A 17958-nucleotide genomic window follows, 5' to 3' on the forward strand; every position below is an offset into this window, starting at 1 on the left:
ATACCACACTGCTCTGACCACTGGAGCTTTGTAACGACTGTAACATCACCTAATGCTCATGTTCCAATTCTGTTTTTCTTTTCCAAAGTTGTGGGTTTTGTTTTGTTTTCTTTGGCTGTTATCTGTCCTCTGCATTTCCCTCTGAATTGTAGAATCTATTGATTTCTACCAAGAAAAATCCTGATAGTATTTTTACTGGGATTGCATTGAATATCTGGACCAATGAGACGTATTGGAAGACTTAGATCTTAGCGACACTGAACCCTCCATCCCACGAGCAAGGTCTGTCTCGCCATGTATTTGGGCCTTTGATTTCTCTCAGTGACGTTTCATGGTTTTCGCTGTACAGGTTTTCATTTCTTTTGTCAGATTTGTGTCTGAGGATTTCATGTTTTTTATGCTGTTTATCTCTGATTGTTCCTAGTATATAAAAATATAATTGATTTTTGTAACTGATCTTGTAGTACCAACAGCCTTGATAAACTCACCCACTAATTACAGTAGCTATTTTGTGATATTCCGGGTTCTCTACATAGAAGATCATGTTCCCTGTGAGTGAAGGCAGTTTTACTTCTTCCTTTCTAGTCTAATTATTTTTCTCAGAGTTCCTGGTTGCACAGGCAATGACTCCCAGCACGGTGTTGATTAGGAGGGAAGAACAGGTATCCTGATCTTGTTTCCGACTCCAGAGAAGAGCGTTCAGGCTGAAGTGTGATGCCGGCCGCAGGCCTGTAGTAGATGCCCTTTACCAGGTTGAGGAAGTTCTCTGCTATTTTTAGTTTGCTGACAGATTTTATCAGGAAGGGATGTCGAAATTCGTTACATGTCTTTTTCTGCATCTATTGAGATGATTCTATAGTTTTTCCTCTTTAGTCTGGTAATATTGTGAATTATATTGACTCATGAATGTCACACCTACCCTGTATTCCAGGAAAAAAAAAATTTAGTCATGATTTTCATTTGTTGCTGGATTCAATTTTCTAAAATTTTGTTTAGACTGTTTGCATCTATGTTCATGAGGGAGGTGGGTCTACAGATTTCCTCTCTTGGGGGCATCTTTATGTGATTTTGGCATCGGTAACACTAGCCTCAAAGAAAAAGCTGAAAATATCCCTTCGTTTTCAGTCTTTCTGGAAGAGTCTGAACAGAGTTGGTATTATTTCTTTCTTAAATGCTTGATGGACTTCACCACTAAAGTCATCTGGGCCTGGAGCTTTCTCTGTGGGGAGGTTTTTGGTTTGGTTTGGTTTTCTAGTTGTTTAATATATGGGGCTATTTTTTTTTTTTTTGCCAAAAGTAAAGGGAAGAAAGGAAGATCATTAGGAAGATGAACCAGAGAACAAAGCGCTGGAGGGAAAAACAAGGAGCCCCTGAGAGGAAGCGTGGCGTCCTCGCCACCTAACAGGCCTGGAAGTCCTGTTCTTCTTGAGTGAATTGTCTCTCAAGGAATGTCCTTTTCACTCAAGTTGCTACATTTATTGGCAGAACATTGGTCACAACATTCCCTTATTACCCCTTTAGTATCTGTAGACTCTGTGCTGGTATCACCACTCTCATTCCTAAGGTCTGTAACTTAGGTCTCCTTTTTTGCTGTCAGGCCGGCTAGAGGTTTATCAGTGTTACTGGTCTTCTCAAGGCCCAGCTTTCAGGCTCCTCGTTTTCCCTCTAGTGCTCTGTTCTCGGCTTCATCTTATTAATGGTCTTCCTTTCTTCCCTTTACTTTGGGTTTAATCTGCTCTTTTTCTCTTGTGATTTCTGATGGTGGAGTCTGAGGCCTTGACCTTTCTGTCCTCTCTTCCATTGTAGCTGCTTCGTGCCGACACGGGTCCCCTGAAAACTGCCTTCTCGGCATCCCCACCCCACCCGGGCTCTGTCTCTGGGCCCCACCTGCCCTAGTCTCTTTCCTGCCTTTGGACCCAGGACTGACCTCAGAAACCCATCCGATACCAATTATTGTCCCGTCAGAAAAAGGAGACCGCAGAAGGTGATTCAGAGCCAGTCACTCAGGCGCTGGAAGCCGTGAGGACAGGAGGCCCTGGAGGCCTCAGGGCTTGGGGGGCAGAGAGGAGGGCCTCCTGGGGGGCACAGCTGGTGCTGGAACCGCCTGCCCAAGAGCCGCCCTGGTGACGGTGATGGCACGGCTTCTCCTTCCCCTCAACCAAAAGCCGTTTCCAGGGAGCCGGCTGCCAGGGAGGCTGGAAACACAGTTTCCAAGGTCCCAGCAACAGTGTGAATCAGCTGTCACTCACAACACAGCACCTTAGACGCAGTGGGTTCAAACCATAAGCACAAGATAGATTCATAGATGATAGATAAACATGCAGAGACATAGAGATACACAGATCTACAGATGATGCCTAGCCGGTAGATAGTGCATAGACAGCCATGAACTTACCCTTGTTCCTCGGAAGAAAAGCTATAACTGACCTAGACAGCATATTAAAAAGCAGAAGCATTGCTTTTCGACAAAGGTCCGTCTAGTCTAAGCTATGGTTTTTCCAATAGTCATGTATGGATGTGAGAGCTGGACCATAAAGAAATCTGAGCACTGAAGAATTGATGCTTTTGAACCATGGTGTTGGAAAAGACTCATGAGAGTCCCTTGGACTGCAAGGAGATCCAACCAGTCCATCCTAAAGGAGATCAGTCCTGACTATTCATTGGAAGGGCTGATGTTGAAGCTGAAACTCCAATATTTTGGGCACCTGATGCAAAGAGCTGACTCCTTGGAAAAGACCCTGATGCTGGGAAAGATTGAAAGCAGGAGGAGAAGGGGATGACAGAGGATGGGATGGTCGGATAGCATCACTGACTCTATGGACATGAGTTTGAGCAAGCTCTGGGAGTTGGTGATGGACAGGGAAGCCTGGCGTGCTGCAGTACATAGGGAGACAGAGTCGGACACGGCTGAGCGACTGAACTGAACTGAATGGATAGATGATAGATAGATACTAGATACACAGGTGATAAATGCATTCGCAGATGTTAGGTAGGTGAGAATAATAATAGATATAGATAATAATAATGGGTGACGGTAGATAGCCGGGCGACAGATGTGTGTATGGTTGGTGCCCTAATGTTGCCCACCTAGGGGGCCCGCAAACAAGAAAAGGAACTGGGGCTCGTTGGGGAAGCAGGTGAGCTTCTGGGTGAGAATGTCGAGATTACCTGGTTTGTGGCATCAGAACTTGAGGAGGTGGCCAGTGGCTCGAGGTTTGTCCGAGGCCGCAGGGCGGCAGGACGCGGCCCTGCTGGCAGAGATGGGTAGGCTGAGCCACCGAAGCCGTAACTGTGATGTGACTGTAACCCATGGGATAAAACAAGCATCGAGTCCAGAGTGACTCCCATCATCGAAGAAATAAGCGAACGGGAAGGAAGCCTCGCTCGTATGAAATGACTCCCATCATCGAAGAAATAAGCGAACGGGAAGGAAGCCCCGCTCGTATGAACAGTCCGCTGCCTTCACTGCCGCGCCTTCTGCCGCTGCGGCCGGTCGCGGACCCTTCCCGCAGGGCTCACTGGGTAAGAGGGGGGTTCTCAGTACCCCAGGGGCAGGACGGTGCGGTCACGCTCTCCCACACAGCGCTCGGGGGGCCCTCCTCCTGCACGCCTCCCTCCCAACCGCGAGGAAGCGTGCAGCACACTCGAATCGGGGGGCGTCACGTAAAGTGCCCACACGGGCGCTTCAGAGAGTCCACAAAGCGAGCTAAGGCAGCGGCAGGGCAGGGGGCCAGCAGGCCCCGACCAACACCCTAGAAGCCTCGGCAGACCCACGAGGGCTCTCCAGCCCCCCGCAGACCAGCCTCATGCCTCCAGGAGAACAGGTCACATCACCCTGCCCTCCAGCTGCCCCTGGTCAGTGTGAGACCCTGGCCCACAGCCCCTCAGCTGGAGGGTGGGTGACCTGTTCTGAGAGGCCCTGCGGCCCCAGCTGGCGGGTGCCCGTGGGCGGCGAGCAGCCTCTCTTCACCCACTGCCCACATCACTGCTCACTCATCACGAGGAGAACGCAGGTGGGCGCGGGAACTGGGGGCTCGGAGGCAGGGCTGGGCGCTGAGCAGGGCCATGGCCCCTCTACGGGGGCTGCGCCAGGGTCCCCAGGCCACTGACAGTTCAGAGAAGTCAATGCTATTCAGCAAAGAGAACCAGGTGTCAATTGTCTCCACCATGTTCAGGCAGAGCAGCAGCCCAGAGCGTCACGGCAGAGCGGGGAGGGAGGCGGTCTGCATGTCCGCTGCTCCGAGCTGAGAGCGGCCCATGAGCAGGGAGGGACAGGTGCCTGGCGTCCCTCCAGCCCTGCCCGCCCGCCGGCCTGGGCACGGTGACGTCACGGCCCTCAGAGCCGCCGGCCGGCCCGCCCGGGGCCATAAATGCCTGCTTCCGGCCGTGGGCACCTCCTGACGCAAGCACTCAGCTCAGTAAAGACCAGACGTCAGCCCAGGGCCCACATCCGGCGCCCGCCGCTGGCAGGGCAGGGAGGCCCAGCCTGGACTCCAGCTGCCGTCCCGGCCTTGGTTCTGAGACCCCAGACATGACACCTGGGCCCCGGGGGAGGCTCCATGTTCAGAGACCCCAGGACACCCGTCCCGACAGCATCCCTGGCCTCTTATCAGACAGGCGCCACGGCCAGGGGCTGCCGGGGGCAGGAGGGGACTGCGAGGGCAGGGCAGGAGCCAGGTGGGCGCCTGGCCCCACGGCAAAGGGGTGTCTGAGCCCCGGGGCCCGCTGAGAATGGACCCGAGCTAGAGGCCAGGACAGCGCAGCCTGCAGGCTGCCTGTTATCCAAGAACCAGGCAGTCATACTTGGGGAGGCACAGAACCTGACCGCCCCCCGCACTGCTGGTGGGTGTGACCCCCAGGGCAGCGTGTGGGAAACGGCGCGGAGGGGCCTCAGAGCCCTTCCCACCCGCCCGCCGCCTGAGCGGGCACTCCCGCCTCCCGCACCCCAGAGACCAGCAGGCGGGCCTCCCTGCTGCCGCACGTGTTCACAGAGGCTAAGAGGGGAGAACCCAGCGTCTGTCCGCGGACGACGCTCGCACGGAGGAGGCCGTCCGGACACGCCGTGAGCGCGGCTGCCCCTTGAGGACGTGATGCTTGGAGAAATAATCCAGGCACAGAAGGACGGATGCTGTCTAATTCCACCACAGGAGGTCCCTGGAGGGCTCGCACCCGCAGACACGGGAAGCGGACTGGGGGCTGGGGGCTGGGGCCGTCGGGGGAGGGGAGTGAGTGTCCAGTGGGGACGGAGGGTCCGTTCAGGAAGATGATCAGGTTCTGGGGACGATGGGGGGAGGCACAGTCAGGGGAATGTCCTGGTGCCCCGGGCTGTGCCCCCAGAAGTTCTGTGTTAAGTGTACTTTACCAAAACAAAAGAAATTTTTTCAGAGAACATTTATTTGAAGTAATAAGTAAATAAAAGCAGGTCAGGGAAGCAGCCCCTATCTGAGACCCTCGGGGAGGGGGAAGAGAAGGGTGGGTCTGTTGAGCGGGGCTCCTGAGCAGTAGCACTTCCACATGGGGCCGCCCGCCCCCTCAGGGTCAGAGTCCCCGAGGAGGACGAGGACGAGGTCTCCCTCCTCCCTGACAACCGGACAGACTGCCCCAGCTGAAGACTCCTCCACAAAGAGCTCAGCTTATGAGGGTGATATCTCTCAGTATTCACCATATTAGGCAATAAAAATGAGAAAATTTTTAAATGTTTGTTATTTCAGTTAAAAATTAAATATACTACATGCTGACATAAATAAGCTCTTTACCAAAAAAACTCTGTTTTCCAAAACAAAAATGCAGTAAGAAGAGCGGCGTGAATACGTGTCTTTACAAATCTCCCTGACGTCGGGCTTCCCAGCAGCAGCTGGACCTCATCCCCATGCCCACCTTCGTTCTGCTGGGGACACCATCCTGGTCGAAGCATCCAGAGAAAACCCGGCCTCGCCTGGACCCGCAGCTAGAAACCAGGAGCAGGTGAGCGGCCTTTTCAGGTCATCAAGGAGGTTCTCCCCCGATCGACACTGAACCCCAGCTCGGGGTGTCTCTCTGGGCGGCAGCCGTCTGGACGGGGAGCCTACCCCGGGCGCGGTTCACTGGGGCCCCGGGGACTCATGGTCCCTCCCGCTCCAAGGACGGGTCTCTGGCCCCCGTGACTCTGTAATGTCACGCGTTGGTTGTTGGAAAATGCGGATTCAGAGCCTCCCTTTCCACGTCCACATGGGACTCACAGCAGCATCGCACGCTCGGAAAAGGGCCTGTAGGTCGGGGAGCTGCCTCGCTGATGCTGGCAGGCTCCAAAACTCTAATTTCCAGTAGAGAGCTCGAATTTACCATGGCAACAAAGACTGCTGTTTCTCTTGTTTGGGGGCAAACGCCTGCCAAGACCCCAGGTGTGAACAGCACGACCAGCCCAGCGTGGGTCGGGGTTCGCCCGTCGCCTGAGCAAGTGCTGCAGGAGGCTGGCACCCGAGGGCTCTCACCGAGGGCCCAGACTGGAGTCCGCTGCATCAGGAGCATTTGCCAGCTCTCCCCAAGGCCCCGGGCTCGCTTGGGCACTTTCTCCCGGGGGTGTGTGTGAGGGGGTCCTGCCATGGCCACGCCGGGATCCTCGCTGAGGAGCCAACAGCTTCACCCCCCAGGGCTTCTGCACCATCCGTGCCCACAGGAGCCCAGTGAAAAAGGCGAACGACTTCTCAGTCTTGTTATGAAACTAGCTCAGCGCTCCGGCCTCCCCCAGGGTGTCTCAGGGGCCGTGCTGGAGTGGGACAGGGCACCCTCCCAAGGGCTCTGTTACAACCGCCCGCTGAAGGCTGACGCCTGTGTGCGACTGCGCAAGGCAGCCAGCAAGGACCTCCCCCATGACCTCCCTGCTTTCAAAACTAGCCAGGAGAGGTTGTTTCTGCCTCAAACGACCACCACCTTCCTCGACCCCCGGCCGCGCTCCCAGCTCAGGCTGGGAGATGGCTGGATGCACGCAGGCCTGGCCTTTGGTCGATGGGTGGCCTCTCCAGGCCTGCGCCCCACTGTTGGGTGGGTGGGCTTCACTGCAGCCCCGGGCCCCCTGGAGAGCCCAGCCCCCACCGGCCCCTCCCCAGGCCGGCAGAGGAGCCCGCCGGGACCTGGGCAGGCAGTCAATGACACCTGAGCTCTCAAGGAACAAACAAAGGTGGCCATTCCCGGGAAGGGCTGACAGCTGGGGGCCAGGCTGGGGGGAAAGTCCAGCAGGGAGGGTCAGCGGTCCAGACCGCAGCCCCGCCCCGCCCCAGTTTATGGCCAGGTCCTGTTGGGGCACCGTTCCAGCACCCCCGCCCTTCCTCCTCCAGCGGCTTCTGGGGGCCCGTCAAGGGTGCAGGCCAGGAGGGAGCTCCCCAGAGAGCAGGACATGGGCAGCTGCTACCTGGTCAAACTCAGAGTCAGGGGCGGGGTCAGGGCGAGTGGAGGACAGGCGCCCCCGGCGGCCCAGGCTGCTGCCCTCTGCCCTGTGCGCCCCAACCAGGCACAGGGCCACACACTCGGGGTATAGCCTCGACAGGGACCCGCTTGCTTCCCCTGAGCCTCGTGTGTTAAACCTGCTAAAGAAGGGGGGACAGGGTCAGCCCAGAGGCCCAGGGGGCTTCTAAGAGGCAGGTTAGGGCAGGGGTGGGGTCGGGGTACAGCTTGGGCACAGGGCTGGGTCTGAGGACTAGAACGTCAGAACCAAGGGGCCTTGCGAGGGTGGTACTCAGGATCAGGAGCCCAAGACCACTGTCAGCCACCCAGCAGCCAGGCACACTGCCCTGGGAAGCAGCGAGGGCACCTACCCTGTGCGGCAGAGCCTCCAGGAGAATCTGGGGGCCTCCTCATCCCTGCACCCTTTCCCAGGTCAGGGACTCACGGGCACAGCCGCTGACCACTCCCTCTGGTCAGGGCCCAGGGGACCACCAGGGGGACCCACTGCCCTCAGGCCCAGAGCTGCCAGGTGGGGCCACCAGGCGCCTCTTACAGCTGATGAGCCGGTGCCCAGGCCACCCACCTGGCTCTGCCCTGGAGGGTGGGGCGCTGAGATGCAGACACTGGGGCCCACCTCTCCAGCCACAGGTAAGATCACTGGGAAATCACTTCCTCCAGGCTCATCTATGGGCTGGGGGGGTGGGGGAGGGAGGAATGTCCACACCTACCCAGTAGCCCCCCCAACAAGCCCCTGCAAGTCGCTCCCCCAGGCAGCCTGCAGGACCCCAAACAGCTAGGGTAAGGGAGGGGCAGGGCGGGGAGGGGGTGCTTGGCACAGCCATGGCGAACCTGGAGAGTTCTCTCAGCCATGGAGAGCTCCGTCCTAGCGCCCCTGATGCTAGTGAATGTGTGGGAAGAGGGTCTGGAACCGAGCCCTCCCGGGGTTCCAGGTCCTCCCCAGGTCCTCCCAGGCCCTCCGAGCCAGCCCACTCTTTGCTTCCCAGGCCCCCCACCCTCAACGCGCTCTGCATACAGCTGCTGCTGCTAAGTCGCTTCAGTCGTGTCCGACTCTGTGTGACCCCATAGATGGCAGCCCACCAGGCTCCCCTATCCCTGGGATTCTCAAGGCAAGAACACTGGAGTGGGTTGCCATTTCCTACTCCAACTCATGAAAGTGAAGAGTGAAAGTGAAAGTGAAGTCGCTCAGTCCTGTCTGACTGTTAGCAACCCCATGGACTGTAGCCCACCAGGCTCCTGCATCCATGGGCTTTTCCAGGCAAAAGTACTGGCGTGGGGTGCCATTGCCTTCTCTGTGCACACAGCTGGCACTCAGTAAAAGCTTGCAGTTTTTCTGTGGTGGAGGGCGGTTCCATTGCACCCTGCGGCACTTCGGGCCCTGTGTGGGCTGCCGCCTCCTGCCCCCACCTGCACCCTCCTGCCAGAGGGTGGCCTAGGGAGGGGCGGGGTCCTGGGGGTGGTCCCCCCAGACTCAGGCAGAACCTTAGGCTGGGGTGCAGGGGCAAGGGGTACTGTCCCCCTGGGGGCTGCAGGGACCTGGCGGCAAATGGGGATCAGCTCTCTGAAACTGCACATCACCATGGAGGACCATGAGCAGCCAAGGCGGGTGGAACAGGCCTCCTGTATCTGGGGTCTGGGGTCTTGCCGGCAGCTGCCCCTTCTGCACGTTCACAGGGATGGGCCGGGAGTGGGCGGGGGCCTGGCACAGCTGTGAACTGGCGACCACCAGGTCCCTCGGATCAAGTCCAGTGGAGCGCCACCTCCCACCCCGGAGCCCCACCTCCCACCCCGGAGCCCCGCACAGGCCCTGCCAGGCCCCGAGGTCCCAGGAGCCAGAGGCCCCAGGGCCCCCCAGAGCCACCTCGTCGTTGCCCACTGCAGTGCTTCCTCTGGGCGCTCCCGCAGCCAGACATGCAGGGAGCTCACCGCCCCCCGCCCCAGCCCGTCCCAGCATCCCAGGCAAGCGCGCGCCTTAGTCAGCGCAACCGGACCAAGGAAGGTCGCAGGCGCGGGAGGCACCGGGATGCGGACGTTGGCCAGCAGGTGGCGCGCGTCGCCCGCACAGCCGCCCAGAGGGAAGTCTGCGCATGTGCACTCCTGCACCGGGGGCGTAGGAGGGCCTGATCGGGGGGCGTGGTTCAGTGAGCGGGTCACGCCCCCTAGGAACGCCCCCCTGCGTGGGCGTGGCTTGAGTGGACCTCGCCCACCCGAAGATCCGCCGGGTCTGCGCCGGCCTCAGGGCCCCTGCAACCGGGTGCGGGGATCAGTCCGAAGGCGTCTCGCCGTCCCCTGACCCCACCTGTCTCCGCATCGCGGCCCTGTGACAGGTGAGCAGCGCGTGCTGCGGAGTCAGCATCCAGCTTGCGGGGCCCACAGGCTGGACCGGAGGGACCTCTGCCTGACCTTGGGCAGGTCACTGGCCTCCGCGCAGTGATGGCTGGGAATCATCAGTCGCTCTAAGCATCACACCTGCTGGGGACACTTCCCCAGCTGGCCAGCCCGCCCTGCTGGTCTGGCCCTGGGCCCTCCGTGCCTGGCCCTGCCCCATAGAGGGCCGCCCACCTCTGCGCCTGCGCAGGGAGCCAGGTGGCAGACTGCCGGTGCGGGGGAAATGGACAACCCGATGGCCTCCGTCCTCCAGAGAAGAGCCCCGACCCGGTGGTTCTGGTGTTCTGCCTACAGCCTCCGGGGATGGTCAGGGCTCTGAGGCCTCAGTCCCCACCCTAGAAGGCCCTTTGCAAACAGGCCACCAGGAGCCCACCTGGCCTACACCCCCAGGGGAGCCAGGGGGCAGGATGAAGGCGGCAGGGCCCACACTGCCGGCTGGTCCTTAGGGCAGGGCATGTGTGAGGGTTCAGAAGTGCCCAGAGTGACCGCCCCAGCTCTGGGGGTGAGAAGAGGTGGGACCCTGCCTGGAGTCGGCCACAACACCACCCCCTCCCCCCGGGCAGTGAAGCTGCACTAGAATCTGTCCCCGCTTCCCCCAGAGAGGAGCCGTCCTCCCAGGCGTGGCCACGTGTCCTCAGCATAGTGACCGTACAGAGAGCCCCTGATGCCCTGCCTTCCCATGGCGGGGAGCGCAGCCTTCAGTGGTGACCCCCCAGGAGGGGTGACCCCCCAGGAGGCCAGGGCTGGAACCGGAGCCAGGTCTGGGTGACGCAGTGTGGTGGGAGCGGGCCTCAAGGAAGCGGATGTGGCCTTTGCACCAGCAGATTACTGAGCCAGGTGAGCAGAAAAGTCAACAGAAAGCTCAAGGAGCAGCTGGGGGACCTGCCCTGCCCGTCACCCGTGGGTCAGCGTCACCCCAGGGGCAGCCGCACAGGGATGGGGCCCGGTGGGCAGCGCTGGGCTCCAGGCAGCCCCACCGACCACAGACATGCGAAGGGCAGGGCCTGGCGTGGGGCTGTGCGCGCAGGCTGCGGTAGCGGCCACGGCCACGTTTGCCACTGTTGCTGGAAGCCCACCCTGGTTCTCCAAGTTGTGAGTGCTCGGGGAGGCTGTGCCCAGAGGGCTGGGGGCCGGCTCAGGCCAGCCAGGCCCAGGCCTGCGGGTGCTACATTCATCTCAGTGATGCCCAGAAGGAGGTGGGGGGAGACTCCTACCCAGGGGTGGTCCCCCAGCGGGAGCGGGGACAGTGCTCCAGCTCAGAGGGGAACCACAGCCTCTGGAGGCCCCCAGCAACGGCAGGCAGGACCCCTGAGATGGGCTTCTCCTTTGGGACAGTGGCTCAGGACGTCTGCGGGTTGGAGGGTGCAGGCAGAGCTTCGGGAGGAATGGGTCTGCCCCCGGCTCCCCAAAAGATGAGCAAAGCACACAGAGTAGCCCCCAAAGCGGAGTCTCCAAAGGGCAGGCGGCCCCCTTTGAAGATGCACACACTCACAGGTGGAGGTGCTGACCCCAGCCTCAGAAGGGGGCCTGACGTGCAAGCAGGGGTCTTACAGACCAAACTGCTTCCGGTGAGGTCACTGAAACAGGTGGGCCCTCACCCATGTGGCGGTGTCCTCATAAAAAGAGGGGGTATGTGGCTCAGACACACAGAGCAAGAACGCCACCTGAAGATGCAGAGATGGGATAATGTGTCCACAGGCCACGGAACCCCAAGGGTGGCCAGGAAGCACTGCGGGGAGGGGCAGGTCGTGGACTGGATGCTTCTCCCAGCCTCCGGGAGTCGGCTCTGCTGAGGCCTGGCCCTCAGACGTCAGCCTCTAGAACCGGGAGGTGATAAACGCCAGGCACTCAGGCCGCCTTGGAAAAGTAAAACGGAAGTCCCCGTGGTGCTGCCTGACGCCTCACTTGGAAAACAGCCAGGAGGGGGAGGCACCCGAAGGGCCCATGCTGGCAGCGTGGCTGTGGGCGGGGCTCCTGGGGTGGCACCTTCCTTCCCGCCCTTCTCTGCATTCCCCACCTTCTGTCAGCACCTGTGAACCACATGACAAGGTTTAACAACCAAAGGATGGGAAAAAACACGTGAGGTTGACTGTGGTCAAGACACTGGGCATCAGGCAGTGAAGAACAGGGAACGCAGAGGAGATGGGCATGCACAAGGTGGGTGCCAGCTACAATTTCCTGGTCACTGCCCTGAAACTGCTGTCAGGACGAGGTGTGGGGAGGGGCTGAGACTCCTGGGGACAAGGTGGGTGGGGTTCATGGGATGCTGGAGGAGACAGGGCTGCACAGAGCAAACCCTGGGCGGGCAGAACCCCAAGCCCCACGGGGCAGGGCACACAAGTGAGGGGTGTGCCCAGGCTGGGAGGAGCCACCTGCAAGGACGGGGGAGCAGCAGCCAGGGCCCCCACGGGCAGGGAGAGGGCCCCCACGGGCAAGGGGCAGGCCCCCCAGGCCATGCTGGCAAGCCCCAGGATCACAGCGCAGTGGGCAGACAGCCCTGGCCCTGCCCACAGAGCAATGCGCCAGCCCCATCAGCAGCCCACCAGAGCAAGACCTGCCGGACCAGACGGCACCCACAAGCCTCGACCATGTCCCGCACAGAGCCCAGGATGCAGAGGAGGCCGAAAGCACCTGCCCCACAGGGCAAAAGTCACGGCGTCTGGCATCCAATCAAGATGTATCCCAGGAGGGCAGAGAAAAGGGACCGTTCAACCCACAATCAGGAGAAGAATCAGTCATTTGAAACCAGCCCAAATCTGACGTTGATGTTAGAATGAGCAGACAAGGATGTTAAAATGGTTATTATAACTATGCTGCTGCTAAGTCGCTTCAGTTGTGTCTGACTCTGTGCGACCCCATAGATGGCAGCCTACCAGGCTCCCCCATCCCTGGGATTCTCCAGGCAAGAACATTGGACTGGGTTGCCATTTCCTTCTCCAATGCATGAAAGTGAAAAGTGAAGTCTCTCAGTCGTGTCCGACTCTTAGCGGACTGCAGCCCACCAGGCTCCTCCAGCCATGGGATTTTCCAGGCGAGAGTACTGGAGTGGGGTGCCATTGCCTTCTCTGTATTATAACTATAGTCGCCTCCAATTAAAGTAAAAAATTATACTCCCTCTGTTCAATTCATAAAGCATAGAAAATAGATTGCCCATGTTAAGTAGAGACAAGGAACATATATATATATAATCCAAATTACGATTCTAGGGATGAAAACCATGGCCACGTACGAGATGAAGAGCGTGCCGGAGGGATTAACACCATTAGCCCCTACAGAAGAAAAGACGCGTGAACCTGAAGAACAGCGAGAAAAACTATCCAAAACGAAAAGCAGAAAGACAGAAGAGTCCAAAAAATAAACAGCTCATGCGTGAGCAGCGGGGAAACGTTAATCAGTTTAATTTATGTGCAACTGTTTCTACAGAGGAGAGAGGGACAGGAAACAGACAGGAGAAACAATGGCCAAAATTTGTTCAAAATAGTGAAAACAGAAGCCCAGATATGAGACACTCAATAGCCCCAAGTTCAAGAAACAGGAGGAAAACTACATGAGACAAGTCATCACATTGCTAAAACCAGTGATGGAAAGAGGTTCTAAAAGGAAGGACTCCCCTGGTAGTCCCGTGGCTAGGCCTCTGCGCTCCTGATGCCGGGGGCTGGGCTCGTCCCTGCTCGGGGGGCAGGGTCCCACACGCCGCACCAAAGTCGCCACCTGCCACAGCAAAGACCCGAGACCCTGCCGGGGGCTTCCCCGAAGACCTGCCTGCCATCGCGCAGGAAGCGGGCTTGGTTCCTGGTCTGGGAGGGTCCCACGTGCTGCAGGGCGACTGAGCCCGTGAGCCACAGCTCCCGAGCCCGAGTGCGCAGAGCCACAGGAGAAGACAGAGAAGCCGCCGACGTGAAAAGCCCACACGTGGGACTTGAGGGCGGCCCCCACTCGGGTGGAGAGGCCCTCGCCCAGCAGTGAAGCCCCAGCATGGCTGGTTAATTCATTAAAAGGGGATCTCACGTGCCATAACCAAGCCCTGGTACCGCCACATAAATCTATTTTAAAGCAAAAGACTTCCCTGGCAGTCCAGTGGCTAAGACTTCACACTTCCAATGCAGAGGCATGGGTTTGATCCCTGCTCAGGGAACTAACGTCCCACACGCCACATGATGCGGCCAAAATAAAAAGCCAGGGTGAGGGAGCGGGGGAGCACACAGAAGATGAAGAACCAGCAGAACAAAGACAGTGGTCATCCTGCAAAGCACCGTCCAAACTCAGAGGCAAAGTGAGGGTGTCCTCAGACCCACCATCGCGGGAGAGGTTCACGCCGGTCCTCTGGGCAGAAGGAGATGATCCCCGGTGGTAGCATGGGTCACACAGAGATGGAAGCGGCTGGGATGGCGGTCACACGGATAAATACAGGCTATTTAGGATTTTTTGCTCATTTTATTTAAATCTCTTTAAAAGAGAACTAAACGACAATAATGGAGAAGGCAGTGGCACCCCACTCCAGTGTTCTTGCCGGGAGAATCCCAGGGGCGGGGGAGCCTCGGGGGCTGCCGTCTGTGGGGTCGCACAGAGTCAGACACAATTGAAGCGACTTAGCAGCAGCAGCAATAATAACCCTGTAGCTAGTGAGGGTCTGTAAGGTGTGAAAGTGAAGCGCACACAGAGGTTGGGGCGGGGGGGATGGGAGGTCAGCACTGCGCGGTCTCCTCTCACACGCGCGTCTCTGAAGGTGGATCTGGCCCTGAAAGCGAAAAAAAAAAAAAAACAAGATGAAGGGTTTCAGCAGAGCAGCAGCAAAGGAGGTAAACTGAATCGTGAAAAACTGCTCAGTGGATCAACACGAGGCAGAAGAGACGGAGGAAGAGAAAGCAGCTCCCGAGGCGGCAGGTTCAGCTGACCGGGGTCAGTGACTGTGCTCAGCGCAGCCTCGGAAACCCCACAGCCAGCGGACAGCCTGGCCCGGGCCAGGCTGCGTGAACGAGCGAGCCCTGAGGAAAGTGAGCTCCACGCAAGTGAGCCCACTCAAAGCAGAAGGACAGGAAAACACGCAGCAGAGAACGCAGCGGCGACGGGACACCAGCAAAGTGGACTTCGGAGCAAAGGACACCGTTAGGGATGAAGGGGGGTCACGTCGTGAGGAGAAAGTCTGAATTCCCGGATGCACCCCCGGAAGCACAATCCATAGAGAAAACTTGGTGAACTAGCTTTTGTCAAGATTAAGAACTTCAGCTTTTTAACAGACATGGAAGACAGACTTATGGACTCGGGGAGACGGGAGGAGAGGGTGAGGTGTATGGAGAGAGCAGCTCACATGGAGAGAAGCTCACGTCACCACGTGTAAAATAGCCAAGAGGAATGTGCCGTCTGGCTCAGGAAACTCAAACAGGGGCTCTGTATCAACCTGAGGGGTGGGGTGGGAGAGGGGAGGGAGGTTCAAGAGGGAGGGGACGTGTGTATGCCTGTGGCTGATTCATGCTGAGGTTTGACAGAAAACAAGAGCATTCTGTAAAGCAATTATCCTTCAATAAAAAATTAATTAATTGGAAAAAAGTCAACTCTCTGCAAGATACTATTCAGGATTAAAAACACAAACCACCTGCTAAGGCAGGGACACGGGTTCAGTCCCTGGGCCCCGAAGACCCTGCATGCCACGGGCACTGCACCCGAGTGCCACAACTGCAGAAGTCCGCAAGCCCCAGAAACCGTGCCCCCAGACGAGAGGCCGCCCTGGGGGAAACCTGTGCCCCGCAGCTGGAGAGCCGCCCTGCTCACTGCAGGCAGAGAAGACGCAGCGCAGCCAGCAGTAAGTCAGAATATAGATTTTCAAGACAAGCCACAGACTAGGAGAAAAACCTTTGCAAAGCCTGTACCTGGTAAAGAATTTGTATCCAGAACAGATTTTTTTTTTTAATCTCTCAAAATTGAATAACAAGCAAATAATCCAATTATTTTTAACATGCAAAGATTTGAAGGACACTTGACCAAAGAAGACACACAGATGGCAGGTAAGCATGTGTGTGTGAGACCCCACTACTTGTAAGAATGGCTAAAACTTGAGAGACTGACCGTGCCAAGGGCTGGCAAGGACGTGGACGAACCAGAAATCTCATCTGTGGTGGGCGGGGTTGCAGTGGTGGGGCCACCCTGGAGAGCAGTTTGGCTTGAAAATTCCAACAGACGCCAAGTGTACAATCCAGCCATGCCCCAGTGTCTACCTGAGAGAGACAGGAACACGGATGCCAAGTGTACAATCCAGCCATGTCCCGGTGTCTACCCGAGAGAAACAGGAGCACGTGCCGCCTGAGACCAGACACACCTGTTCCAGCAGCTCCGTTTGTAATGACCACAAACCAGAAGCCTCCCAGTGGCCCCCAGTGGGGGATGGAGGAGCAGACAGGCTCACCCAAACCAGGACGACTGCTCGGCGACAAGAGGGGGCCAATGACTGGATCGAACTGCAATGTGGAGGAATCTCAAAACATGTCACTCAAAAAGCTCAGTGAAAGAAGCCAGACCAAAAAAGCACATAGTGCATGGTACCATTTACGTAAAAGTCTAGAAAATGCACGTGAGGTGACCGAGAGCAGGGCCACAGCCACTGCAGGCCTGGGACAAGTCGTTCCCAAAGGGGCACAGGACACTTCTGGGGACAAAGGAGGCCACTGCTGTCCTGGAAGGTGGTGGCGTTTTCACGGGTGTGTGCTTGGGTTGAAGCTGATCAAACGGGGCTCTGCAAGGATGGGCAGGCTCCTTCTATGGTGCTTGGCAAATATCCGGCCTTTTTTCCCACACACTGAAGGCTGGAGGCAGCCCTGCACCAAGAGAGCCCATGGGCACCATTTTCCTGCAGCCCTGCTCACCTCCTGTCTCCTGTCACACCCTGGCACTTCTCACGGCGCGTCCAGCTTCTTCGTCCTTCTGTCTGTTGTGGTGACCTGTGGTGTCCGTGATCTTTGCTAAGAGCTCCCATGACGGTTAGCATTTTTCAGCAAGAAAGCATTCTTTCTTTAAACGTTTTATTTTATGCCGCAGGATGGCTGGTTAACAACAGTTTCGGGCACACAGCAAAGCAGCCCCGCCGTGTATACACGTATCCGCTCTCCCAGCAATAAAGCATTTTTAAACTAGGCTGTATGCACGGTGTGGGCGGGTTGGTTTGTCTTTTGGCTGTGCGGGTCTTCGTCGTGGCATCCGGGCTGTCTGGTCGTGGAGCACAGACTTAGCTGCTCCACAGCATGTGGGAAGCTTAGTTTCCCAACCAGGGATTGAACCCACGTCCCCTGCATTGCAAGGTGGACTCTTGACCACTGGACCACCGGGGAAGTCCCAGAGTGTGTGTTTTAGAAATCGTGCTACTGCACACTTACTGGACTACAGGAGAGCATAAACGTAACTTTTCTATGAGCCGGAAACAAAGCGTGACGTGACCGTCATGATGCCATCTGGGCGTTGCGGTGTCTGGAACTGACCTGCAGTGTCTCCCAGGCCTGCCTGTTCATGCATGTTGTGTGTGTGTTTGTTCCATACCCACAGAGCTATGAAAAACAAGACCCACCCCCCAGCTATGCTTTTAACCTCTGGAAGGAGAAGCAGGGGCTTCCCAGGTGGCACTAGTGGTAAAGACCTGCCTGCTGATGCAGAAGACGTAAGAGACGTTGGTCCCTGGGTCGGGAAGATCCCCTGGAGGAGGGCATGGCAACCCACTCCAGTGTTCTTGCCTGAGAATCCTATGGACAGAGGAGCCTGGCAGGCTACAGTCCATGGGGTTGCAAAGAGTCAGACCGGACTGAGGCGACTTAGCAGCAGCAGCAACAGCCAGAGAAGCAGGAAGGGAAGGAAGAAGAAAGACCCGTCCTGAGCCTTGCGCCCTGCCCCCTCGCTCGGAACTGCCCCTGAGCACTAAGATCATGGGTCACAGTCCCCAGCGCCCAGCCCCCAGCGGGCAGCAGCAGGGGGCCGGGAGTTGTGCCTCTGCGTTGGGCTGGATCTGGAGTGCCTGGCGCCACCCGCCGGGACCCCTGCAGCCCGAGCCCTGCCCACGTGCCTCACCCAGCCCCCAGGCCCCTGTCCTGCAGCCCACGCCAGGCCCTCCAGTTCCATAAGCTCTGGAGCCCCGAGCAGCTGCCTTTGTGCCCC

Source organism: Bos taurus, chromosome 29, assembly GCF_002263795.3.
Source record: "Bos taurus isolate L1 Dominette 01449 registration number 42190680 breed Hereford chromosome 29, ARS-UCD2.0, whole genome shotgun sequence".
NCBI classification, from domain to species: domain Eukaryota; kingdom Metazoa; phylum Chordata; class Mammalia; order Artiodactyla; family Bovidae; genus Bos; species Bos taurus.